General features: G+C 46.0%; 1 long non-coding RNA gene across 5 annotated transcripts; it reads left to right on the forward strand.

The window, feature by feature from the left end:
* Positions 1 to 13219: 13219 nt before the first annotated feature.
* LOC119291858 lies at positions 13220 to 17273 on the forward strand. 5 transcript variants are annotated; one of them, XR_005142689.1, is made up of 5 exons: positions 13220 to 13292; positions 13418 to 13618; positions 13724 to 13876; positions 14072 to 14246; positions 14370 to 14713. It is a non-coding gene; the product is annotated as an uncharacterized LOC119291858 (long non-coding RNA). The 5 variants fall into 5 exon arrangements; XR_005142688.1 differs by adding an exon at positions 17245 to 17273 and having other exon boundaries at positions 13226 to 13618; positions 14370 to 14534; XR_005142690.1 differs by adding an exon at positions 16768 to 17238 and having other exon boundaries at positions 13226 to 13618; positions 14370 to 14534.
* Positions 17274 to 23096: the final 5823 nt, after the last annotated feature.

Consider the following 23096-nt stretch of genomic DNA (forward strand, 5'->3'; position numbering starts at 1 on the left):
AAAAAACGTTCGGTTTATTTTGTTTTTTTTTTCGAAACCCTAGTTGCGTTTTTTTATATAGATCGGTTTATTTCTTCGGTTCATTTATTTTAGCGAGCGTTCGCTCGTCCATTCATTTTAACGAACGTATTCTTCGTTTATTTTCAGATAATGAACACTCGTTCGTTAATCTGTTCGTCGCTTTTCCTTTTGTCGGATTTATTCCGCGATTTTTCTGATCGCAATTTCCGATCCAATCTTAGTTTCTGTTTATCTTTTCGCTCGTTAGTCGGAATCAGGTGATTCAAAAGCCTGGAGTTTCGTCTTGAAACCCTTTTTCTGCTTAACCAACTTAAACTAAGTTTTGGTACTGTAAAAATTTGACCTTCGTCCAGATTAGTAAACGGATTTTGTTTCTTTTGCCGTTTGAGTTTCGTTGCTCCGTTTGTTTTGATTCTTTTGCTAACCAGAGTTCTTAAGTTGAACTTGCTGGTTCTTTGCTTTCAGTTGAAGTTTTTGCCCGTGCATCTTTGCTAGTTGCTTATGTATGTTATTGTTTGTTTGCGATAGAATTCCCGGAGTGCGAAGCGTGTTACTATGAGTCTCTAGGTTTCGCGGATCGTCAGCAAGGCAAGTAACACATTGATCATACTCTTTTCATACCCAGTTTTTATGCATTAGTTTCAACCCTCAAACATTGCATGGTTAGGTGTTGATAACATGTGGGTATTGGGGAGTAGTTGATGTGGTAGAACATATTGCCCTGTTTACTATCGAACCCTTGGGAGTTACTTCTACGTTATGCTTATACCGCAATGCTATGCTTGTAGACGTGGTTTGGGTTTGAGTGTATTCCATGACAGATGTGAGATTGTTACTTAATGGTTCAACTTAAGGTGGCAACTTTAATACACATCTGGGTGGATTGAGGCACCTAGGGATACCAGTGATTGCCTGTTTATTTTTTTGGAAATCCCGGGGTTACCGTGTGATTTTCCTATGGACCGCCACCCAGGCTCAAAGGGAGCTGAGATGATTCATGCTAGAAACTTCCGTGTGCAGCCACAAGCTATTATGGGCTCTAGCATAGCTGAGTAAGTTACGTGAAGCTCTTGAACAGGTAGATCAGCAGGTAGTGGGTTTTGTAGGTTTGGTATGGTCTACCCGGAGTAGAGAGTTAATGTTTCTGAAAGACTATGTCTCGGTCATCCGTTTCTCAAACACCACGTAGTGCGAGAAATCAACAAAGGCGATCGAGTCTTGTGGGGAAAAGTGTGCAAACCTCTGTAGAGTGTACAATCTAATCATGGTTAGCCGTGTCCCCGGTTATGGACAATTCTGAGTGTCTAGTATTTGAAGTATCTTATGTATCTCATCACCCCTAATTAATATTGTTGGGTTGTTAATCACTTTAAATTGGGATTGAGTTGGGGTTACCTTCTCAATGTTGTTCAACTACCATGATAGTTAAATAAAATTTATTCCTTTGTAGTAGGGAAAAATTGGCTTTATGCAAAACTATAACCGTAGAGCTTTCCACCAGCCAAATATGCATGTAGTGTTAGCATTATTCTATTTTCATTCTACTGTGTTATATTGCCAGCATATTCCATGTGCTGACCCATTCCCGGGCTGCAACGTATTATGTTGCATACTTTTCACACGAGGAGTCAGGTTCGTTAGGTCGTTGCCGTGCAGCTCAGCTATGCCGTTGGAGTTGATGGACTCACTTTATCTTCCAAGCCTTCCGCTGTTTTCGCATTAGATGGCCTTAAGCCATATTATTGTAATAAGTTCTCTTTTGAGACATTCGTTGTAATAAGTGTGTGATTGCTACTCTATTTTAAATCCTTCGAGTATTGTGCGTGTCAGCATTACTGATCCAGGGATGACACTGATGCACAGAGACTTGACCGTCTGAGGTCGGGTCGCTACAAGATGGTATCAGAGCACACGCTGAGTGTAGGACACGACCACTAAGACAAACCATAGGTCACTCTTCTCTACTCATTTCTGATTTCACTTCTCTTTTCCACTCTTTAGGATGTCGGAGATGAAGAACAAGTTTGCGCAACCAGACGAGGATACACCTTTTGGACGCCACTTGAAGGAAGTCACTAGATACCTGAACATTGGAATACCCAGTTTCACCGGGACGTACAACGCCGCCCTACCAGAAGAGGAGTGCTGGATGATTCAAGTACAAGTACCAGGAAGGACGTTTTCGCCAACTTCTAAACCCATAGAATTTTCTTTCGATGCACCAACCTGGAGCCTAGGCAAGAGCATGGCAGCCCACATTACCATGGGACGCATTGGAGAAGTCTATAATAAGGAACTCAAGGACACCATCTATCAAATATGTGGGCGCAATTCTCCCCGGGTCATGTAAGCCAAGTACGGCACTATCCAATGCGGGATGACATGAAGAGCCGCCACCAACTGTGCCTCCGGGTCAGGCACGGCCAAATCTTCCTCTGTAGGTAACTTGACAGAAGGATTATGCAAAACATCCAAGAAAGTATTTGGGGGTACCGGTTTACGCTGAGATCCAAGCCGGCGTAGAGCATCAGCCGCCTTGTTCTTCCTGCGATCTATGTGTTCCACTTGATAACCCTTGAAATGTCCAGCCACAGCATCAACTTCATGGCGATAAGCCGCCATGAGAGGATCTTTGGAATCCCACTTGCCTGAGACTTGCTGGGCTACCAAATCTGAGTCTCCAAAGCACCTTACCCAGCTTAAGTTCATCTCCTTAGCCATCCGAAGACCATGGAGTAAGGCCTCATACTCAGCTGCATTATTAGTACATGGAAACATCAATCTTAGTACATAACAAAATTTATCACCTCGAGGGGAAGCCAAAACAACTCCAGCCCCCGAGCCTTCCAATTGCCTGGATCCATCAAAGTGAATTGTCCAGTATGTGTTATCCGGCTTCTCTTCAGGTGCCTGTAACTCTGTCCAATCGTTGATGAAATCCACCAGTGCTTGAGATTTGATAGCAGTGCGAGGCACATATTTTAAGCCATGAGGCCCAAGCTCAATAGCCCACTTGGCGACTCGTCCTGTAGCCTCTCTGTTCTGGATGATATCCCCCAAAGGAGCAGAACTGACCAAAGTGATGGGATAACCCAGAAAATACTGCTTAAGCTTCCGGCTGGCCATGAACACCCCATAAACAAGCTTCTGCCAATGGGGATACCTTTGCTTGGACTCAATAAGAACCTTGCTGATGTAGTAAACCGGCCGCTGAACCGGATATTCCTTACCAGACTCCTTATGTTCCACCACAATGGCCACACTGACCGCAGTGCGTTAGCAGCCACATATAAAAACAACGGCTCTTTATCAATGGGAGCAGCAAGGACTGGCGGCTCAGCCAGTTGTCTCTTCAAATCTTCAAAAGCCACGTTAGCAGCATAACTCCAAACAAACTCGTCAGTTTTCTTCAACATCTGATATAATGGTATGACCTTCTCACCTAACCGGCTTATGAACCGACTTAAAGTGGCAATACGACCCACCAATCGCTGAACATCATTGGTGCACTTGGGTTTTTCCAAAGAGGTGATAGCCTTGATCTTCTTCGGGTTAGCCTCAATGCCTTTGTTACAAACCGGAAAGCCCAAAAGCTTACCTACTGGCCCACCAAAGACGCACTTCGCCAGGTTAAGCATCATGTTGTACACCCGAAGATTATCAATGGTCTCCTTGAGATCATCTATCAGCGTTTCCTTCTCTCTGGACTTCACCACAATATCATCCACATAAGCATGCACATTACGGCCAATCTGAGTATGAAGGCAATTCTGCACGCAACACTGATAAGTCGCCTAGGCACTCTTAAGCCAAAAAGGCGTAGAAACATAGCAGAAAGCTCCAAAAGGAGTAACGAATGCTGTCTTCTCCTGGTCCTTAACCGCCATCTTGATCTGATGATATCCAGAATAAGCATCCAGAAAACTCAAACGCTCACATCCCGCCGTTGCATGAATAATTTGATCAATACGCGGAAGAGCAAAATGATCAGTCGGACAAGCCTTGTTTAAGTCCGTGTAATCCACACACATACGCCAAGTGTCGTTCTTCTTGAGCACCAGCACCGGGTTAGCCAACCACTCTGGATGAAATACCTCAATGATAAACCCAGCCGCCAAGAGCTGGGACACCTTTTGTCCAATGGCCTCGTGCCTCTCTTCTTTAAACCACCGAAGGAACTGCTTGACCGTCTTTAACTTTGGATCAATGTTGAGAGTGTGCTTAGCGAGTTCTCTCGGTACACCCGGCATGTCAGAAGGTTTCCATGCAAAGATGTCCCGATTCTTGCGGATGAACTCGATGAGCGTGCTTTCCTATTTGGGATCAAGATTGGCACTGATATTGAACTGCTTAGATGAATCGCCAGGAACAAAATTGACCATCTTGGTATCCTCCGCCGATTTAAACGTCATCTCCGGCTCACGCTCTGTGGTGGGCTTCTTCAAAGATGTCATATCTGCCGGGTCAACATTGTCTTTATAGTATTTTAACTCTTCTATGGCATAGACTGACTCAGCATATGCCGCATCACCTTCCTCGCATTCCAGAGCCACCTTCTGACTGCCATGAACCGTAATGGGCCCTTTATGACCCGGTATCTTCAGCTGCAGATATACATAACACGGTCGCGCCATGAACTTGGCGTAAGCCGGCCGCCCAAATAGAGCGTGATACGGGCTCCTGATCTTGACCACCTCAAAGGTTAACTTCTCGGCCCTAGAATTATACTCATCTCCAAAGGCTACCTCCAGCTCGATCTTACCAACTGGGTATGCCAACTTACCAGGAACCACACCATGAAAAACAGTGTTGGACTATTTAAGATTTTTGTCTGTTAACCCCATACGGCGGAAGGTCTCATAATAAATGATATTGATGTTGTTGCCACCATCCATGAGCACCTTAGTGAACTTGTACCCCCCAACTTGAGGTGCCACCACCAAAGCCAAATGACCTGGATTGTCGACTCGGGGCGGGTGATCCTCCTGACTCCACGTGATGGCCTGCTCAGACCATTGCAAGTAGCGAGGAACTGACAGCTCAATGGCGTTCACTGCCCTCTTATGAAGCTTCTGGTCCCGCTTACATAAGCTTGTGGTGAAAACATGATACTGTCCATTGTTTAACTGCTTTGGATTACTCTGATAACCAGACTGTTGTTGCTGCTGCTGACCCCCCTGGCCAGACTGTTGATGGTAACTGCCTTGATTGTTCTGGTGGCCCTGAAAGCCAGAACCAGAGCCGCCACCTCCATTGTTCGGGCCATGAAAACCGCCGCCACCTGAACCACCGCCCTGCCCGTGATTTCCATTGAACATGTTGGAATTTTTTAAGGCCTTCATGATAGTGCAATCGTTCCACAGGTGTGTAGCTGGCTTTTCTTCTGTGCCATGCTTCGGGCAAGGCTCATTTAACAACTGCTCAAGAGTAGGACCTGATCCGCCAGATCATGGAGGAGGCCTCCCCTTACGCCGCTGATTTTTGTCCCATGCGTTGGGTGTTAACCACAAACTCTAAGTTACCATCCGCCTTACGTTTATTGTTGCTGACTTGATTTGCCGAGTTAGGCTGAGTGCCCTTAACGTTTCCGCTCTTCTTTCCCTTCCCTGCCTTCTCATTGTCAGACTCGGGATCCTTGGTACTATCACAGTCAGTATATTTAACCAGAGCTGCCATCAATTGACCCATGTCAGGATATTCACGCTTGAGCCGCCCCAGCTTCATCTTTAAAGGCTTAAAACGGCAATTTTGCTCTAACATTAACACTGCAGAGCTAGCATCCATCTGATTAGAGGAGTGTATTATTTCCTTGACCCGGCACACCCAATGGGTCATGGACTCACCCTCCTGTTGTTTGCAACCAGTCAAATCTACAATGGACATGGGTTGTTTGCATGTATCCTTAAAGTTGTGGATAAACTTCTCCTTTAATTCTACCCATGAACCAATGGAATTAGGTGGCAATGCCTTCAACCAGTTACGGGCTGTTCCATCCAACATCATGGTGAAGTACTTGGCCATCGCAGCGTCGCTCACCTCTAGCAACTCCATGGCCATATCATAACTTTCAATCCACGCTCCGGGCTGCAAATCAGCCGTATAATTCAGTACCTTACGAGGCCCCTTAAAATCCTTAGGCAAGCGCTCGTTACGCAGAGCCGGCACCAACCAAGGCACACCTCTGGTTCTGGTAGACTATTCCTGCCTCAACTGACACTATTGGATAAACTGGCAGGGGCTGATAAGCCGCCTGTTGAGCTGCTATCACTACTAGAAACAGGGAATTTGCCATCAGTCAGCTCTTTGCCGTCTGCCAGTGGATGGCAAAGAACGTCTTTGCCATCTGCTTACAAAAAACAGACGACAAAGAATTGACAGATGGCAAAGACCCTGGTTGCCATCTGCCAGTTCTTTGCCATCTGCCAGCAGATGGCAAAGAATCTTTGCCATCCGCTGGCAGATGGCAAAGAGGTGGGTAGGGTCCAGTGCTGTAACGGCCTATCAACCCACCTCTTTGCCATCTGCGAGGAGATGGCAAAGAATATTTTCCGTCTGCTGGCAGATGGCAAAGAAGTGGGTCGGGCCCAATGGATTACGGCGCTGTAACGGCCCAGTAGCCCCACCTCTTTGCCATCTGCCAGCCGCTGGTTGATGGCAAAGATATGGGCCTTTGCCATCCGCTCGCTGATGGCAAAGAAGTCAGACTATCTCCTCCCCTCTCTCCCATCCCGGCCCCACCCCTCTCTCTCTCTCCCGGCCCGGTCACGTGAGGGATCGATCCGTGGGACTTGTGGAGCGACCAATCAGGATCAGGGGCAACGAGCGATCCACCAAAATACAAGAAGTAGTACAATACTATTTTTCTTTGTTTCTCGGGAGAGGAGAGGAAGTGGCCACCCAACCCCCAACCCCAGCCTAGCCCCAGCCCGTTTCCCTCCCCACCCATGCCGCCGCCGCCGGAGCCACCCACCGCCCCGCCTCCCTCACATAGACCTCGCCGCCGGCCATGGCCTTCCCCAACAGCCGCCGCTCCGACCCTCTCCCCCTCCCCTCTCCTTATCACAAGACAAGAGAAGAGAAGAGGGAGGGAAATCGATCGCGACTGAGGAGGTCAGGCGGCGACAATGGCGCGCCCAGACCCGCCAGCGCCGTCGTCGTCGAGCTAGGCTGGGCGGTGTAGTCCGGTAGAGTAGGAATGAGGGGGCGATGGGACGCCTCCCCTGCTCGAGCTGCTCCAAGCGAGCGACCACAGCGCCGGATCCACCTCCAGAACCACCCACCGGCGGCCACGGAAGGTCAGGGTGTCAAGCCTGACGAAGAGTACGAGTTCTTCAGTTAACGGACGGCGTGGATACAAGCATTCGGGAGGATCCAACGGCTCGCGTGGCTCGCCCTACTGTTACTTTTTCTATAGCTTTCCCCTTTGTTGTACTGTTACTTTTCCTTCCCTGTCGCTGGGCTATTTTAAGCTCCACCGCTTGCCTGTAAGCGGCATCGTTGAATTGTATGAGCTTGCTCAAAACATATATACAATCCCTCCTTTAGAGAATATACCAGCATATACTTGCACTTTCCCCATTTTTCCTCTTGGCTCGCGACGAACCCTAGCACAAATCGAGATCGGGCCATGACAATTGGTATCATGAGCAAGGTTCTTCCTCGGCGGCCCGGCGAATCGGCGGGGTTCCCATGAGTTGCCCTCCCTTCCCCCCCCCTTCTGAAGGCGGCAGCGGTGACTCTCCCTCCCTTCCCTCCCTTCTTTGGCGGCAACGGCGGCGGCGATTTTGGGCGGCGCAGGCGGCGGAGTGGACCGGCGGTGTTGGTGGCGGTAGACTAATTCGGCGGCAACTCGTGGCGTTCGTCTGGTTGCTTGAGCACACTGCTCAAGTGTCAAATCCAAGGACAACAGCGAGTGGTGTTGCGCGGGCGGCGCGGACAGCAGGCGGCGGTGGACTGATTTTTCGGTTCGGGTTACCGGTGCTCCGGCAGTAAAATTCCTCTCCGAATCCATCAGTCACCATGGGTAGATCGAAGCCGAGTCTGGACGAGGCCGAAGTCGCTGATCTGCTCGCGATGAAAGCTGAAGTTGTGCAGACCAGAGAGGAAGCAACAGAGCTGTGTGAAGATGTTGAGGGCCTGCGCAAGGATGTCCGTGCTGTTACTCTGAAACAAGATGCGATGGCACAGGTGATGGACAGCGTACAGCAAGCTGTGTCGGCGTTGAACTCCCAGCTCGTTGCGATGTCTGACATCCTCAAGTCCTTCAGAACACCAGGCGCATCTGCATCCAATCCCCAGACCACAACCCCAACACCTGAACAAGAGGATCCTAACAAAGCAAAGCAACAACAGGAACAAGTCAGGCCATCCACAGCAGAACTACGAAAGCAATTAGCTACTGAACAAGAAAAGACTCGCTTGCTAGCAACACAAGTACCTCCTACCTTGCCAGCGATCAACATCAACAGACGCTCGGCTCCACCGGGGTATGCACAAGGTCAAATTCAAGACGTACAGGCCAGGCATTTCACACCTACTGCTCCTTCCCGTACTGCTCATACTCCGGCGTTCCACAATTTCCAACCACCATTGGTGCGTACACAATGGGAAGATTTTTATGGTCAGTACGAAAATGACATGCGCACTCAATTTCTCAAATCCATCACAAAAGGACCAAAGATAGAATTCCCTCGCTTTGAAGGTGTGAACCCAGCAGGATGGATACGCCAGTGTGACAAGTACTTCTAGATGGCTGGTGCTCCCCCAGAATACAGAGTGGGACTGGCACAATTATACATTACTGGACCAGCTGATGTGTGGCTCCGTAGGTCTGGTCTCCTTAAGAAAAGATTGACATGGGCACAGTTTTGTGAAGAAATTCTACACAGATTTTCTCCATCCAGTTCCTATGATCTCACTGAACGCTTCAACACTCTCAAACAGCACACTTTATCTGTTGTGGAGTACACCCAGCAGTTTGAAGATCTCATGGCAGACGTACAGGAGGAAAACCCCATGATCTCTGAACAATGGTTCGTCAAATGCTATGTCAATGGCCTCAAATCTACTCTGAAGTATCAACTTCGACCATTGAAACCAGCATCACTGACTGACGCTTATTGGCTTGCTATGGATTTGGAACAAGGAGCAATGGAAAAGAAAAAAGCCACAACATTTAGTACTTCTAGCAGTCCTGCTACTAGTTACTACAAACAAACACCCATAGTCCAGGACAAGACTAATGATTTCAAGCAACCACTCACCACACAAAGAGCTAGGGAACCTGGGAAGTGTTGGCGATGTGGGGATGCCTGGTTCCATGGGCATAAATGTAAGCAAGCAACAGTACTAAATGTACTCACAGGGGAAGACCCTACTGAACAGCCAATACCACAAGAGGAGTTGGAGGAAACTGAAGAAGAGGATCAACCAGCAACAGAAGAACAATGCATGAGAATTTCTCTCCAAGCCCTGGAAACTGATAGTGTTAATTCCCTCTCAATATTAATCTCTATTGGGGGTAGACAGGCTGTTGCTTTAGTAGATTCTGGCAGTAATGCCACCTTCATGAGCTTGCAATTTGCACTCCAAACTGATTGCAATATTATCAAAGATAGTACAGGACCTATCACTGTAGCAGGGGGAGGCAAATTATGGTTTGGATCCTATATACCGGCCACAACTTTCTCTGCTAATTCAGAACAGTTCCAGCACTCCTTCAGAATTCTAGACCTACCAGGACATGATGTCGTTCTAGGATCAGACTGGCTAGCAAAGCATGGGCCAGTTTCCTTCCATTATAACCCAAGAAAACTCACTTTGCTTAAAGATGGAGTTACACCAGTAACTATTCCCGCTTGTGGTCCAATGTCTGCAGCAACTGAAATTGATCATTTATCACTAAATAGGCTTCTTCTCAGTGGAGCTCCTGCTTACATGATCAGTCTAGCACAAGACACTTCTCCTACCACAAAAACAAGTGATCCTATTCCTCCAGAAGTACAAGAAGTATTGGAGAAATACCCTGATATCTTCACAGAGCCTGCAGGCCTTCCTCCTAAGAGGGAGTGTGACCATGAGATCCCCTTGGCACCTGGAACTGACCCTCCTAACACAAGACCATATAGAGTACCCCACACTCAGAGAGATGAGCTGGAGCATCAGATCCATCTGTTACTCAAAAACAGAGTTATAAGACCCAGCCAGAGCCCCTTTGCTTCTCCTGCAATCCTTGTCAGAAAAAAAGATGGCTCATGGAGACTCTGCATTGATTACAGAAAATTGAATGCAGCCACTATCAAAAACAAGTTTCCTATACCGGTAATAGAAGATCTTCTTGATGAACTACATGGAGCAACAGTCTTTTCCAAATTGGACTTAAGGTCAGGCTATCATCAAGTGAGAATGAAAGAAGAAGACATACCAAAGACTGCCTTTAGAACTTCTTTTGGCCACTACGAGTTTTTAGTCATGCCTTTTGGCCTTTCCAATGCACCTGGCACCTTTCAAGCTCTCATGAACAACATCTTTGGCAGATATGTCAGGAAGTTTATACTAGTGTTCTTTGATGATATACTAGTCTTTAGCAAAACACTTGCAGAACATGTCTCCCACCTGCAAATTGTCATGGACCTTTTGAAAGAACATCAGCTCAAAGTCAAACTATCCAAATGCCACTTTGCTGTCCCTCAAGTGGAGTACCTAGGCCACATCATCAACAGCTCTGGAGTAGCAACAGATCCTACCAAGATACAAGCTGTAACAGACTGGCCCACTCCAACCACAGTAACACAACTCAGGGGATTTCTTGGCCTATGTGGGTATTATCGAAGGTTTGTCAAGAACTTTGGACCAATAGCAAGACCCCTACATGATATGCTCAAGAAAGACAGTTTTCATTGGTCTCAAAATCAAGATATTGCCTTTACACAGTTGAAATCTGCTCTCACTATTGCTCCAGTACTTGCGCTCCCTAATTTTTCCCTCCGATTCATTCTTGAGACTGATGCTTCTGGCACTGGGCTAGGTGTTGTACTCATGCAGAACAGCCAACCCCTGGCTTACTACAGTTCCACCTTATGCCCAATAAACACCACTCTCTCAACATATGAGAAAGAGGCCCTAGCAATTATTGAAGCTCTTAAACGTTGGAGACATTACCTCCTTGGACACAAGCTGATTATAAGGACTGATCACCAGAGCTTGCAATTCATGACGGATCAGAAAGTCACAAGCAGTATTCAGCATAAACTCATGGTCAAATTGTTAGAGTATAATTTCCAGCTGGAATATAGAAAAGGGAAAGAAAATATTGTTGCAGATATCCTCTCCAGGAAACATTCTCTCCTAGCAATTTCCATTGTCACTCCTGAGTGGATCAAACAAGTGGAGGCCTCTTACTTACAAGATCCTCACTGCAAAACCCTCCTTGAACAACTATTGTTAGCTGCTGATCACACTGTCAACAAAAACAAACTCCATGGAGGAGTTATCAGACATAAGGGAAGAATATATGTAGGCAAGGATAGCACACTAAGGAACAAACTCCTCAAAGCCCTGCACTCCTCTGCCATTGGAGGTCATTCTGGAAGGAAAGCATCCACCAGAGAATTAAAAGAATATTCTATTGGCCAGGCCTCAAACAAGATGTGGATTCATTTGTGGCTCAATGCCCAGTTTGTCAGAAAAACAAAGGTGAAAACTGCCCATACCCTGGGTTCCTAGACCCTCTTCACATACCTGATATGGTGTGGACCCACTTAAGCATGGATTTTGTCGAGGGCCTGCCTAAATCTGATGGCATGGATGTCATATTTGTGGTTGTTGACAGGCTGTCCAAATTTGCCCATTTCATTCCTCTGGCCCACCCATTCACAGTGCAAACCGTGGCCCAAGCCTTCCTGGATAATGTAATCAAACTCCATGGACCACCACTGGCAATTGTATCTGATCGCGATAGAATCTTCACAAGCACACTCTGGCAAGATATCTTAAAAGCAATGGGAATTGAGCTGCGGTACAGTACATCGTACCATCCCCAGTCTGACGGACAGACTGAACGAGTGAACCAATGCATCGAGAATTACCTACGCTGCATGACATCAAGCCATCCAAAGCGCTCGATCAAACATTTGGGTCTTGCTGAATACTGGTACAACACCTCTTTCCACTCCTCTCTTCAAAAGACACCATTTGAAGCAATGTACGGCTACCCACCACCAGCAATCAGTGAGTATAGTTTGCCTGATGCCATCACACCTGAGGCAGTGGAATTTCTAACTGACAGACAAGCTTTCCTGCAACAACTCAAGTCCAATTTGGCTGCTGCTCAAGCTCGAATGAAAATATATGCTGACCGCAAGCGTGTAGACAGGAGTTTGGAAGTAGGCAACATGGTCTACCTCAAAATGCAGCCCTACAGGCTCAATGCATTTGGTATCCGTTCTCACATCAAATTACAAAGCAAATACTACGGCCCGTTCAGAGTTCTTGCTCGTATTGGACAAGTAGCCTACAAATTGCTTCTACCCGAAGGTGTGGGCATCCATCCTGTTTTCCACATCAGCCAACTCAAAAAGCATATCGGGCCAAGGGCAGTACCATGTGCAGATTTACCCTTGATCACCTTTGTTGGCACAATCCAAACTGAACCCGTACTGGTCCTGGAGACGCGCCAGATTCCTCGCAACAACGTCGCTGTTGTTCAGTGGCTGGTACAATGGGCCAACTTGCCCCCTGATGATGCATCATAGGAAGACGCCGATTTCATCAAACGCACCTTCCCCGGCTTCTTCAAGCAAACAGTCCAAGGCTGGTTCCAGCAACCAGCAGCTCCTTGAGGTCAAGATCGCTCTCAGGGAGGGGCATTGTCAGGCCTGACGAAGAGTACGAGTTCTTCAGTTAACGGACGGTGTGGATACAAGCATTCGGGAGGATCCAACGGCTCGCGTGGCTCGCCCTACTGTTACTTTTTCTACAGCTTTCCCCTTTGTTGTACTGTTACTTTTCCTTCCCTGTCGCTGGGCTATTTTAAGCTCCACCGCTTGCCTGTAAGCGGCATCGTTGAATTGTATGAGCTTGCTCAAAACATATATACAATCCCTCCTTTAGAGAATATACCAGCATATACTTGCACTTTCCCCATTTTTCCTCTTGGCTCGCGACGAACCCTAGCACAAATCGAGATCGGGCCATGACACAGGGACCTTCGTCCGGTCCGTGTGCTTCTTCTCCATGGAGCTGCGACACCGCAGCAGCCGCATCCATGGAAGGTCCCTCTTCTCCTCCCCGCCTCTCTCTCCCTACCTCCCTCTGTTTGTTTCGATCTGGAAACCGTCTGATTCGATTTCCTCACATGCGCACGTGCTTCTTCCGCTCTCCGCTGCTCCAACCCTAGTGCCGACGCCATGGACCTCGTCAATAGTGGTTTGCTGCTGCCGCCGATCGTTTCCCTGACAAGTTGACACCAAAGCCACCATTGTCAAAGTCGCCGTTGGCCGGCGTTGCCACTGGTCGCTGCTCCACGCATCTTGTCGGTGCTGCGAGGCGATGCCATCTGCATCTGTTGCTGCAGCCTGGGAGGTGGCAGGGTCTCAAGGTATGCACACTGCTCACGCCCATACCCACGGCTGTAGCGTCGCTCTGCTGCATGAATCATTCCATCAGGCTGCTAATTCCAACCACCTCTTCCGATTTTGCGAAGGTGATGCCCTCTTTGCTGCCCAATCATTGAAGATGCCATAGGACGAGATCCTCTGCTGCTGCTGTGTCTGGTGGTTGAAGAAGGGGTGTGTTGGGAAGAGAAGGCAGTGTTGAGAGTGCTAGATCTGGAACAGGACGAGCTTGGGCTGCATCGGTGTGTTTGCTGCTGCTGAATTTGCTAACTACTACTGCTCCCTATAGCGTTATTACATTTGGCTTCGTGCTTTACCAACGACCTCTCCTTCTAGACCTGGCTACGCAGGTCATCGGAGACGGAGAGGATAGTGGAGTATATAGTAAGTACTTTGTTTTATGTGTGTGGCTAATGGGTTGATTCCATTTTATGCAGGCTCTGGTTCTCAACCTCCAACATGAGTCCCTTTCTTCCGTGCCTCGAACGCCACGAGTCATCATGGGCACTGCAGATGCGGAAGAGTTTTACCCGGGCGATCTGATTGTTCCCGGCCGCGCTGGTGTCAACTACCTCGAGCCACTATGACCATCCCAACCACGCTCACCCCCCTGTAAGTCATGTGTTTCTCCTACCAGATCAAAACAATTGTCAATTTTTGGAGTACAGTTGTGTATCAGATCCGTTTATGATTGAAATCGTGGTCCCCTAAACATGTGATTTGTGAAATATTTAGGAACGAATTGTTTGTGGATCTGCAAAGGGGGATTCAATTAATTTTCAGTTGTAGAAAAGGGAGAAGGGGGATTCAATTAATTTTCCTCCTCAAGATCAAAGAAACAAAATCTTTGTGGCGATGATAGAAGGGGTTCACGACTTCAAGTTAATACACAGACTATTGGTAAGGGCATTAAAACATATATCTGGTGTGAAATGGTCGTACATGCTTGATTAGAATATTTTCAAGTGTTGTAGGTGTACGGCTGTGGGGAAACATTTTCATGGTCTAATTTTCTAATTAATGTATGCACGAGACATGAATCTTGGATTCTAAACTTTTTCCTCGATGTTTGGGCTTCCTCTAACTTTTCGTATATTGCACACAACACAACACATAGATTCATGTCTTCCATGCTTGCTGTCTTGTAACAAACAGATGTTGGGATGGATACTAATTTTCTAAATGATTTGAACTCATGTTGTTTTTTATTCTACTGTCATTGGTTCATCATTCTGAACCATTCAATTGTTGGAACTCCGGCATATATTGGTCCTGAAGTTATGCTGAAGAAAGAATATGACACAAGCTACGATCCATCCTATTTTGTGCTTTAAACGGTCTGCTGCATACTCTGCCATCTGCTGCATAACTTAATTCTGTTTGCTCGGCCATAAAAGCCTTACTTGATTTCTGAATCTTCCATTCACCTTTCGTTGTCATGAGTGGTGAATGGTCTTGAGGAGTAACCATTTAGATACTGTATGTTTTTTTGCTCAAACACGATCTCGACATTGATAATAGCAGAGAGATAATATACGCCTTATAATCTTGTAACTGTAGAAAAAAGTATAGATAACCCCCAGAAGTATCCTGTTTGGATCACATAACCCCCCCATGTTTAAAACCGAGTTCTTAATCCCCTGAACTATTCTAAACCAGACATATCACCCCCTGGCACCCACTTAAGTAGTTTGGGACGGTGGTTTTGCGGTTTTGCATATGTGGCACTTGGGCTGGGCCCATCGACCGGCCACGTCGGACTGGGCCTGCTGGGTGCGGTCTAAATGACGCCTTCGAGCAGGTTCGACCCAGACTCGGCCTCTTCGCCTCCCAATTTAGCGTGAGCTTTTTAATTTTTCAGCAGTGTACTACAGCAAATTGTTGATCATTATATTGTTCTGTATGCAATGCTATGTTAAAGAAGGAAACTTTTGACAACAAATATTTTATGACTGTACTATTCTGTATGGAATGGTGTGTTGCAAGATATTTTATCAGAAGTGTACATATTATTGGCATCAAATTCAGAAATAGACAGCAAATTTCCATAGCATTGAAGATCTTAAATTCACACAATAAGTTCCATGGAATACTCAGGTTCAACCTGATAAAAGCTACAGGTCTTTGACATGCAAAACTCCACAAACGACACTTAATTGTCAAGGAATTTGATGTTTCACATCAAATAAAAGCACACACTTCTATCTGGTGTTACACATCAACTACGTGGCATTGAAAAACAATCTGGGCATTCACTTTTTCCCAGTGAGAAGTCATTCTAGCCTGTTATTTCTTTGCACTTGCATCTGCTGTGAGCTTGAAGAAGCCCTGTTGTGAATGCCCAGATTGTATGTGCATCTGCTGTGAGCTTGAAGAAGCACTTGCATCAACTACGTAACTGTATGTGCAGAAGTAGTTGTGGTGTTCCTTCCACCTTATGAATTAGTCTGTGAAGAGGTGAATAGTCAGGAGCCCCATGGAGCCAAACAAACATTATGTTCAAGCTACAGATTATATTCATACTACAGCTTGAGTCTGAATTTGTATTGATACACGAAAATGTCATGTGTGCCAAGAAAAGTATGTTAGCTGTACAATCAATTTTGGTGTGCATTTCTTATTTATTTTTGAGTCGGACGTGTGCATTTCTAATTAGAAGTAGAAGAAGAAAGATGTGACACGGACTTCCTAAGATCACATACACATAGTTGAATAGTATAATTAGAATAATAATAATAAAATTCAAAAAGCTTATTTATTTTGGCTACAAATTTGCTGGAGTGTTATAGATGTGCATACCATTTCGTGAAGGAATAACATAAATGGTGGTCGGGATAAACGAAAATTGATCATTTTTTAAGCTTCTTGGAGCATCGATTTTGTTTAATATTGTGCAAAGCATCACAAATATTTTTTCTTCATGAAATTTTGCTCATAACCAAAAAAATGTAATTTTGTTGGGGAGCAGGATTGGACATCTGATGTAAGACAAAGATATAAGTACTGTTAGACATGAGACCTACTCGCGCACAAGTCAATCTCAACATGCATCTTGTTGTTCCGTGCAAGGCACGGGCATCTTACTAGTGTTATCCTAAAATTAGCTAACTGTGGCTCATATTGTTTTCCCCAGGTAGCTCATGGCGAGTGATGCGTGAGCCGTCTCGATCCTTTTGCTATGTTATTATATTTTAGCCATGAAGGATTTACTGCTTGTCAGTTCGTAGTGGTTCCGGCTGTTTGTTGAACTTCTGTTCTTGCTTGTGCTATTTTTTTACTGTTTAGATGGCTCAATTTACTTCCAATTTTACTCTTGAGTTTTCCCATACATGCATACTCTTATACCCCTCCTACTTGCTTGTTGGTTCTATGCTCTACCTTTGTGAGGTGTAATTGTTCAATTTTATTCAGAGTCGAGCATTGGATGATATTGTATTTGTCATGATGTACATGGTTCATGAACTATGCCAACCTGCAGCTTTGTTGTACTAGTGATAGTAGGATAATGCAAGTTTTGACAATCCATGCCTATTTCCGCATCATAATAATCTTCTTCTTCTAGTCTTCTTCTAGTCTTCTTCTTCTAACTTTCTTCTTTCCCATTTTACAGATTTGCTTAAGATGACGGAAGCTTGGGTTGATGGAGTACTTGTATTTAGTTTTTGTTTTGACGTTGTGAAACTTGCTACCTATGGATGAAATTGTGTAATATTGATGAAACTATGTATTTGTACGGATGAAACTTGCTACTATTGGTAACATGTGTTGGATATATATGTGTTCATGACTATTGGTAATATGTGTTGAATATGCTATATTGGTCATATAAATATATTTGTGTTTGATTTTCTGTGAAAAGGAACTGATATAAGAAAAAACAAAATTAAATGGGCCAATATAGTCACTTTGCCATCTGCTGGCAGATGGCAAAGAGGCCACGTGTCATCTACATGTAAAATTTGGGCTGGCCTATTTGGGCTCTTTGCCATCTGCTGGCAGACGGCAAAGAGCCTGCAACCTTTGCCATCTGCTGGTAGATGGCAAAGTATGCCGTTAGCCTTCTAATGGGGCTAAACCCGTTAAGAGGCTTTGCCATCTGCCAGCTGATGGCAAAGGCACAAGCTCTTTGCCATCAGCCCGCAGACGGCAAAGAAGCCTTTACCGGCAGGGTTTCAGACAAACTGTTTGCCATCTGCTGGTAGATGGCAAAGCCTTTGCCATCCGCCGACCATGCCTTTGCCATCTGCCATGGCAGATGGCAAAGTGCCAGATTCCAGTAGTGTATTTCCGCTGCCTATTGAACCACCTGCTCAATTTGCTGATGCACTCTGTCCTGATTATGCACATTAGGAGCCCCACCCTGAGCCGGGCCGTACCCGCATGGCTGGTTACGGCGCTGGGCATTGCTTGACACGGCTGGCAAATCCAAATGCCTGTTGTAACTCTTGCTCCGGCTCGAACGTGGGGTAGGATGAACCGTGTCTCTATTGTAAGAGTATGCCTCCTGCTGTGCCAAGGCCGTCTGAAGAAGATCTCTGACTCTTCATGTTTCAACCGCTGCCAGTGAATCGCCATCAGTTGGGAGAGCCGCCAGTCATGCTTCCGCCATGATCATGTTCTCCAACGGGTTGGAGTAATGACCCGGTGGTGTCGGCACATAAGGGGGCAGAGCAGTATTGAGACGTGGGGGTCCTATAGCCTGTGGTTGAATTGGCGTGTTGATCTCGAGCGCTGTGACCTGATTTACTCCTGGCGGGTTACTGGGTCCCGCTCCAGGTGTCTGGAAAAGGTTCCTAGGATCATAAGCCCGAGGTAAACGAGATTGAGCCTTCTGGTACCTTCTCCTCATAACCTCATTGGATGCATTCTGTTCCATCGTGAGCTGAAAAGCATGTGATTGAATCTGCTGTGCTCGGACATCTAGAGCCGCCCGCTCGGCCGTCATCCTAACGTCTTCTGCTGCCAAGTTTTCTTTAGCCTGTGCTATATCAAGCTTCAACTGTGCCACTTCTGCATCGTGTTGAGATTGATCCGCCGGGTTGACCATGACGGTTAAAAGGGTCATCAACTTATCAGTGAAATCCATCAACACGTGAGCCGGCAAGCGCACAGGGCCTCCTGCCCTAGCTGCTGCTGTCCCGGAGGTCATGGCCGCCGCAGTTGATGAAGTTAGCTCAGGTTGAGTACCTGCCATGAAGATTCCAACTCTGCTTGGCGGTTCAAAGGGGCCGGAATACTACCGCCATCGGAACAGCCCCCAAGCCCGCCGTCTTGTAGTTGATACAACAAATCCCTCTCACCTGTGGATGACTCACCATCGGAGTAGATGATCGTCTCACCACCGGAGTCAGATCCTTCAAAAAATTCTTCTCCATGGATGCATCCCATGAAGGCACGCCTCATGGCGGGTTGAGCCCGGGCGGGTCTCGCATGCTGAGCCGTCTCGATGATGTCGGTGCAGATGTCCAGCTCAGGGCCCGGCTCACCGATCTTGCCGATGAAGACATCGATTCCGCCGAAGGGGACCCGGTACCCGTATTCAATTGAGCCGGCGTCGGGGGCCCAACCTGCGTCGTCGATGTACAGCTTGACGTGACGACTCTTGGTCATCCAGCCCACAGCGTATCCCTTGAGCCCTTCAAAGCTGCCCATCAAGAACTCAAATCCACCGTGCGCTGGCCCCACGGTGGGTGCCAATTGTCGTGGAATTATCACGTCAGATGTCCTAGCGTAAGGACTTAGTCGTGGAGCCATCACAACTAGGAAGCTTAAAGGGGTTAAACGGGACAAAGGACACAAGGTTTCTACTGGTTCGGCCCCTTGCGATGAAGGTAAAAGCCTACGATCCAGTTTTGGGTGGGATTGCTTATGAATCGATAACCAGGGAGCGAATCCGCTTGACCTAGTTCTCGATTTGATCTTCCTTGCCCTGAACCGCCGCTGGGTCGTCCCTTTATATACATAGGTCGACGCCCAGCGGCTCTACAGAGTGTCGGCCAACTCATAAACAGTGTCCGGCTCGGTCTCTTAACTATGCTTGCCTTACAATACAAGTCACGCATACATATGGCGGTTTTATCACTACGGGCCTTAAGTCACCTCCGGGCTTTGGGCCTTTAACTGACCCGCCATCTTCAACCTTGGTCTTGGGCTTCAAAAGTACTTGTAGGTATAACTCGGCCCCTCCTGGGCGGGTCATACCAATAGTTATATCCCCAACACTAAGGAAGATTTAGCTGGATAGATTAATCTCATTCATGGCACGAATCATGGCATTGTCCTTGTGCTAGTAATCGGAGTGGAAAAAGACAGCACAAGGGGTCGAACACGTACCCTAGGACGGCGAGTGTTCGCTATGGCGGCAACGGCGGAGCATATTCCGTCGATGGCGGCAGATTCCAACGGTAGGAGGTCATTGGCGGCGATAAGACGATCCAGAGAGCTGAGGGGGCGGAGCAGGACACGCACGGGCTGAGGGGATTTGTAGTAATTTCCAAAATTTCACTAGTGGGTATTTATATCCCGACCCTGTCGGTGTGACCGAGTGGAACAGCTCGGTGGCACCGAGATTGCAGAATCGCAAGCGGTTGCTACAACTTGGTGTGACCGAAGTGTTCAAATCGGTTGCACCGAGATGAAAACCTAGATCAACTTAGTGAACTCGGTGTGACCGAAATGGATTTCTTGGTCAGACCGAAAAGCACAAAGAGGTTTTGGAAGTTTAAGTCTATGACAAATCGGGGACTCCGAGTGCTTCTCACATAGAGTGGTTTGAATCTGACTTGATCAAACTTTATGATATAGCATGAATAGAGTTTGAGATGAGAAAAGCATAGATAGCTAGAGAAGGTTCTTAGGCATTCTTGTCCATCCACTTGGCAAAAGAGAAAAAGCCAAACAAACAAAGCAACAAGTGGATGTCCTCGAATGAGTAAAATATGCAAACGACATGCTCACACAATAAAATGGCAAATGCAATATGTGACAAAGCATACACACCCAATACTAGCATCTATCAAACAATTGGCAATGACTAGGTCATCTATATATGAGTATGTTGACTTAGGAGTCAAATGAGAACATTTGATCATAGGTCATACTCATCGTTTAAGCACAAGTGGGGTTACCACTTTTACATAAAGCACTGTTGTGTTCACATCATTTGAGTTGCTTTAGCCCAATTCTTTAGAGTAAACCTCCCCTAGATGTGAGATCCCCCCTTAAGAGGGATGAACTAACCTTGGGTTTTGTCGATGATGACTTCATGTAGGTGTTGAAGATGTGGATGCTCAATGTTATTGAAGATCATTTGGAGAAGTCCATTGGACTGAGTTGCACTTTCAATACCTTGTCCCTTGTCTTACTTCCAAGAGGGTATGTGACTCCTTGAACTAGTGAAAGATGTGGAAGTAGATTGCACTTGTCCTTGCCAGATTGATATGAGTGAAGAATGTTGGCGGAGTCACCCTCAAGAACTCTCTAGTTCTTCTTCTTCGGGATCCACGTCATCTTTATGGTAATCCTTGAAGTCCATTGAACTTGATGAAGTCTTGGGAACCCACTTGACCAAGGCCTCAGGAACTTCTTCAGATGCATTAATCTCCTCTTAAAGCTTGTCCTTGGCTTTTTGCTTGTGTTCTTGTGGTGGAAGATCATTTTGAGCTTGTGTCCCTTGGAAAGAAGTAGGATCATACTTCTCTTGTTGGGGAACAAACTTCGTCTTGGGGTGTTGATCTTCTTCCCACTCAACTCCATTGGCATTGAACTTGCGTTCAAAACCAACACCTTGATTCTTCCGGTGCCTTCCTTGCTTGCGTACGATTTCTTCGAATTGCTTACTCCCGGCAAGACTTCTGTTGACACCCTTCTCTATAATTCCCTTCAATAGACTATTTTCTTGCTCAAGTGTAACTTGGATGAGAGAATCATTAGTGGAATCAAGAGAATTACTAGAAGCAACAACATTGGATTTAGCATGATTATTGTTACTACTAGAAGAAGAACCTTTCTTACTTTTGTTGCTAGATTTTACTTAGGCATGTAAGTAGATAAGAGTAAATGCTTGGCAATGTAAGAAGAACTTTTCTTGCGAAGATCATCATTGATAGCCTTTAAAAACACATGCTCTTGCTCAAGATTGAGCTTTTCAAAGTGTAACTTCTCATGAGTCTTTAAAAGTTCTCGATGATCTTCCAAGGTAGTTTCATGAGCTAACTCTAGAGTGTTTAGTTCTTTAATTAGGCGCTCAATCATCTCCTTATCATTGTCATTTGTTTTTTCTTGATTAGCATAATTAATTGACGTTTCATCATAGTATTCATCACTAGAGTTGTCAACAAGTAAATCATCATCTACCAACAAATCATCTTCATCACTATTGAAATCAACATACTCGGGGTGTGATACCTTTGGGCCTTTAGCCATGAGGCATCTTCCAATTCCTTCATTTGGTGAGTCAAATATGTCGAAGGAGTTGGTTGACACAAGTGCTAGACCGACAACACCTTCATCTTGAGCATGTTCAGAGTCGGAGTTATAGCTTCTCTCAGAGTGATGATCGAAGGCGGAGCCGGATACCCATTCACCAACATGAGCTTGATGTATTCTCTTTGTGTAGCTCTTTGATGATTTGTCCTTCCTTTTCGAATCCTTGCTTCTCTAGGAGGTTCTTCGTTCATAGTGATCATCTCTACTACTCCTCTCTCTTGGTGGTGATTCATCTCTTCTACTTCTCCTTTTGGGTGAATCTTCTATCCTTTTGTAAGGAGCCGTACACTCATTGGAATAGTGTCCGAGTCTTCCACAATTGTAACAGTTACATTCACGACTCAAAGATCTTTTGTCATTGTAGGACCTTGACTTGGATCTTCTTTCCTTGCTTCTACTCTTGTAGAACTTGTTGAAGTTTTTCACCATTAAGATCAATTCCTCATTGAAGGTTTGTTTCTCACTTGATGATGTAGGAGCATCACATGAGGCTTTGTATGCACCACTTCACTTGTTGTGAAGCTCTTCGTTATCCTTGAGTGACATCTCATGAGCAACAATTCTGCCAGTGACTTCCGTTGGCTTGAGATCTTTGTAGTTGGGCATCATTTGGATTAATGTGCACACGGTATTATATTTTCCATCCAAGGCTCTTAGTATCTTCTTGATGATGAATTTGTCGGTCATCTCTTCACTCCCTAAGCCGGCAATCTCATTTGTGATGAGAGCAAGCCTAGAGTACATTTCAGCGACACCTTCACCATCCTTCATTTTGAACTTGTCAAGTTGACTTTGAAGCACATCCAATTTGGATTCCTTGATGGAGTCGGTACCTTCGTGCATATCAATCAAAGTATCCCATTTTATCTTTGCATTCTCAAGATGGTTGATTTTGTTGAATTCTTCAGGACATAATCCATTGAAGAGGATATCACAAACTTGAGATTTGTATTGCACCATCTTCAACTCTTCCGC

This window comes from Triticum dicoccoides, chromosome 4B (assembly GCF_002162155.2).
Source record: "Triticum dicoccoides isolate Atlit2015 ecotype Zavitan chromosome 4B, WEW_v2.0, whole genome shotgun sequence".
NCBI classification, from domain to species: domain Eukaryota; kingdom Viridiplantae; phylum Streptophyta; class Magnoliopsida; order Poales; family Poaceae; genus Triticum; species Triticum dicoccoides.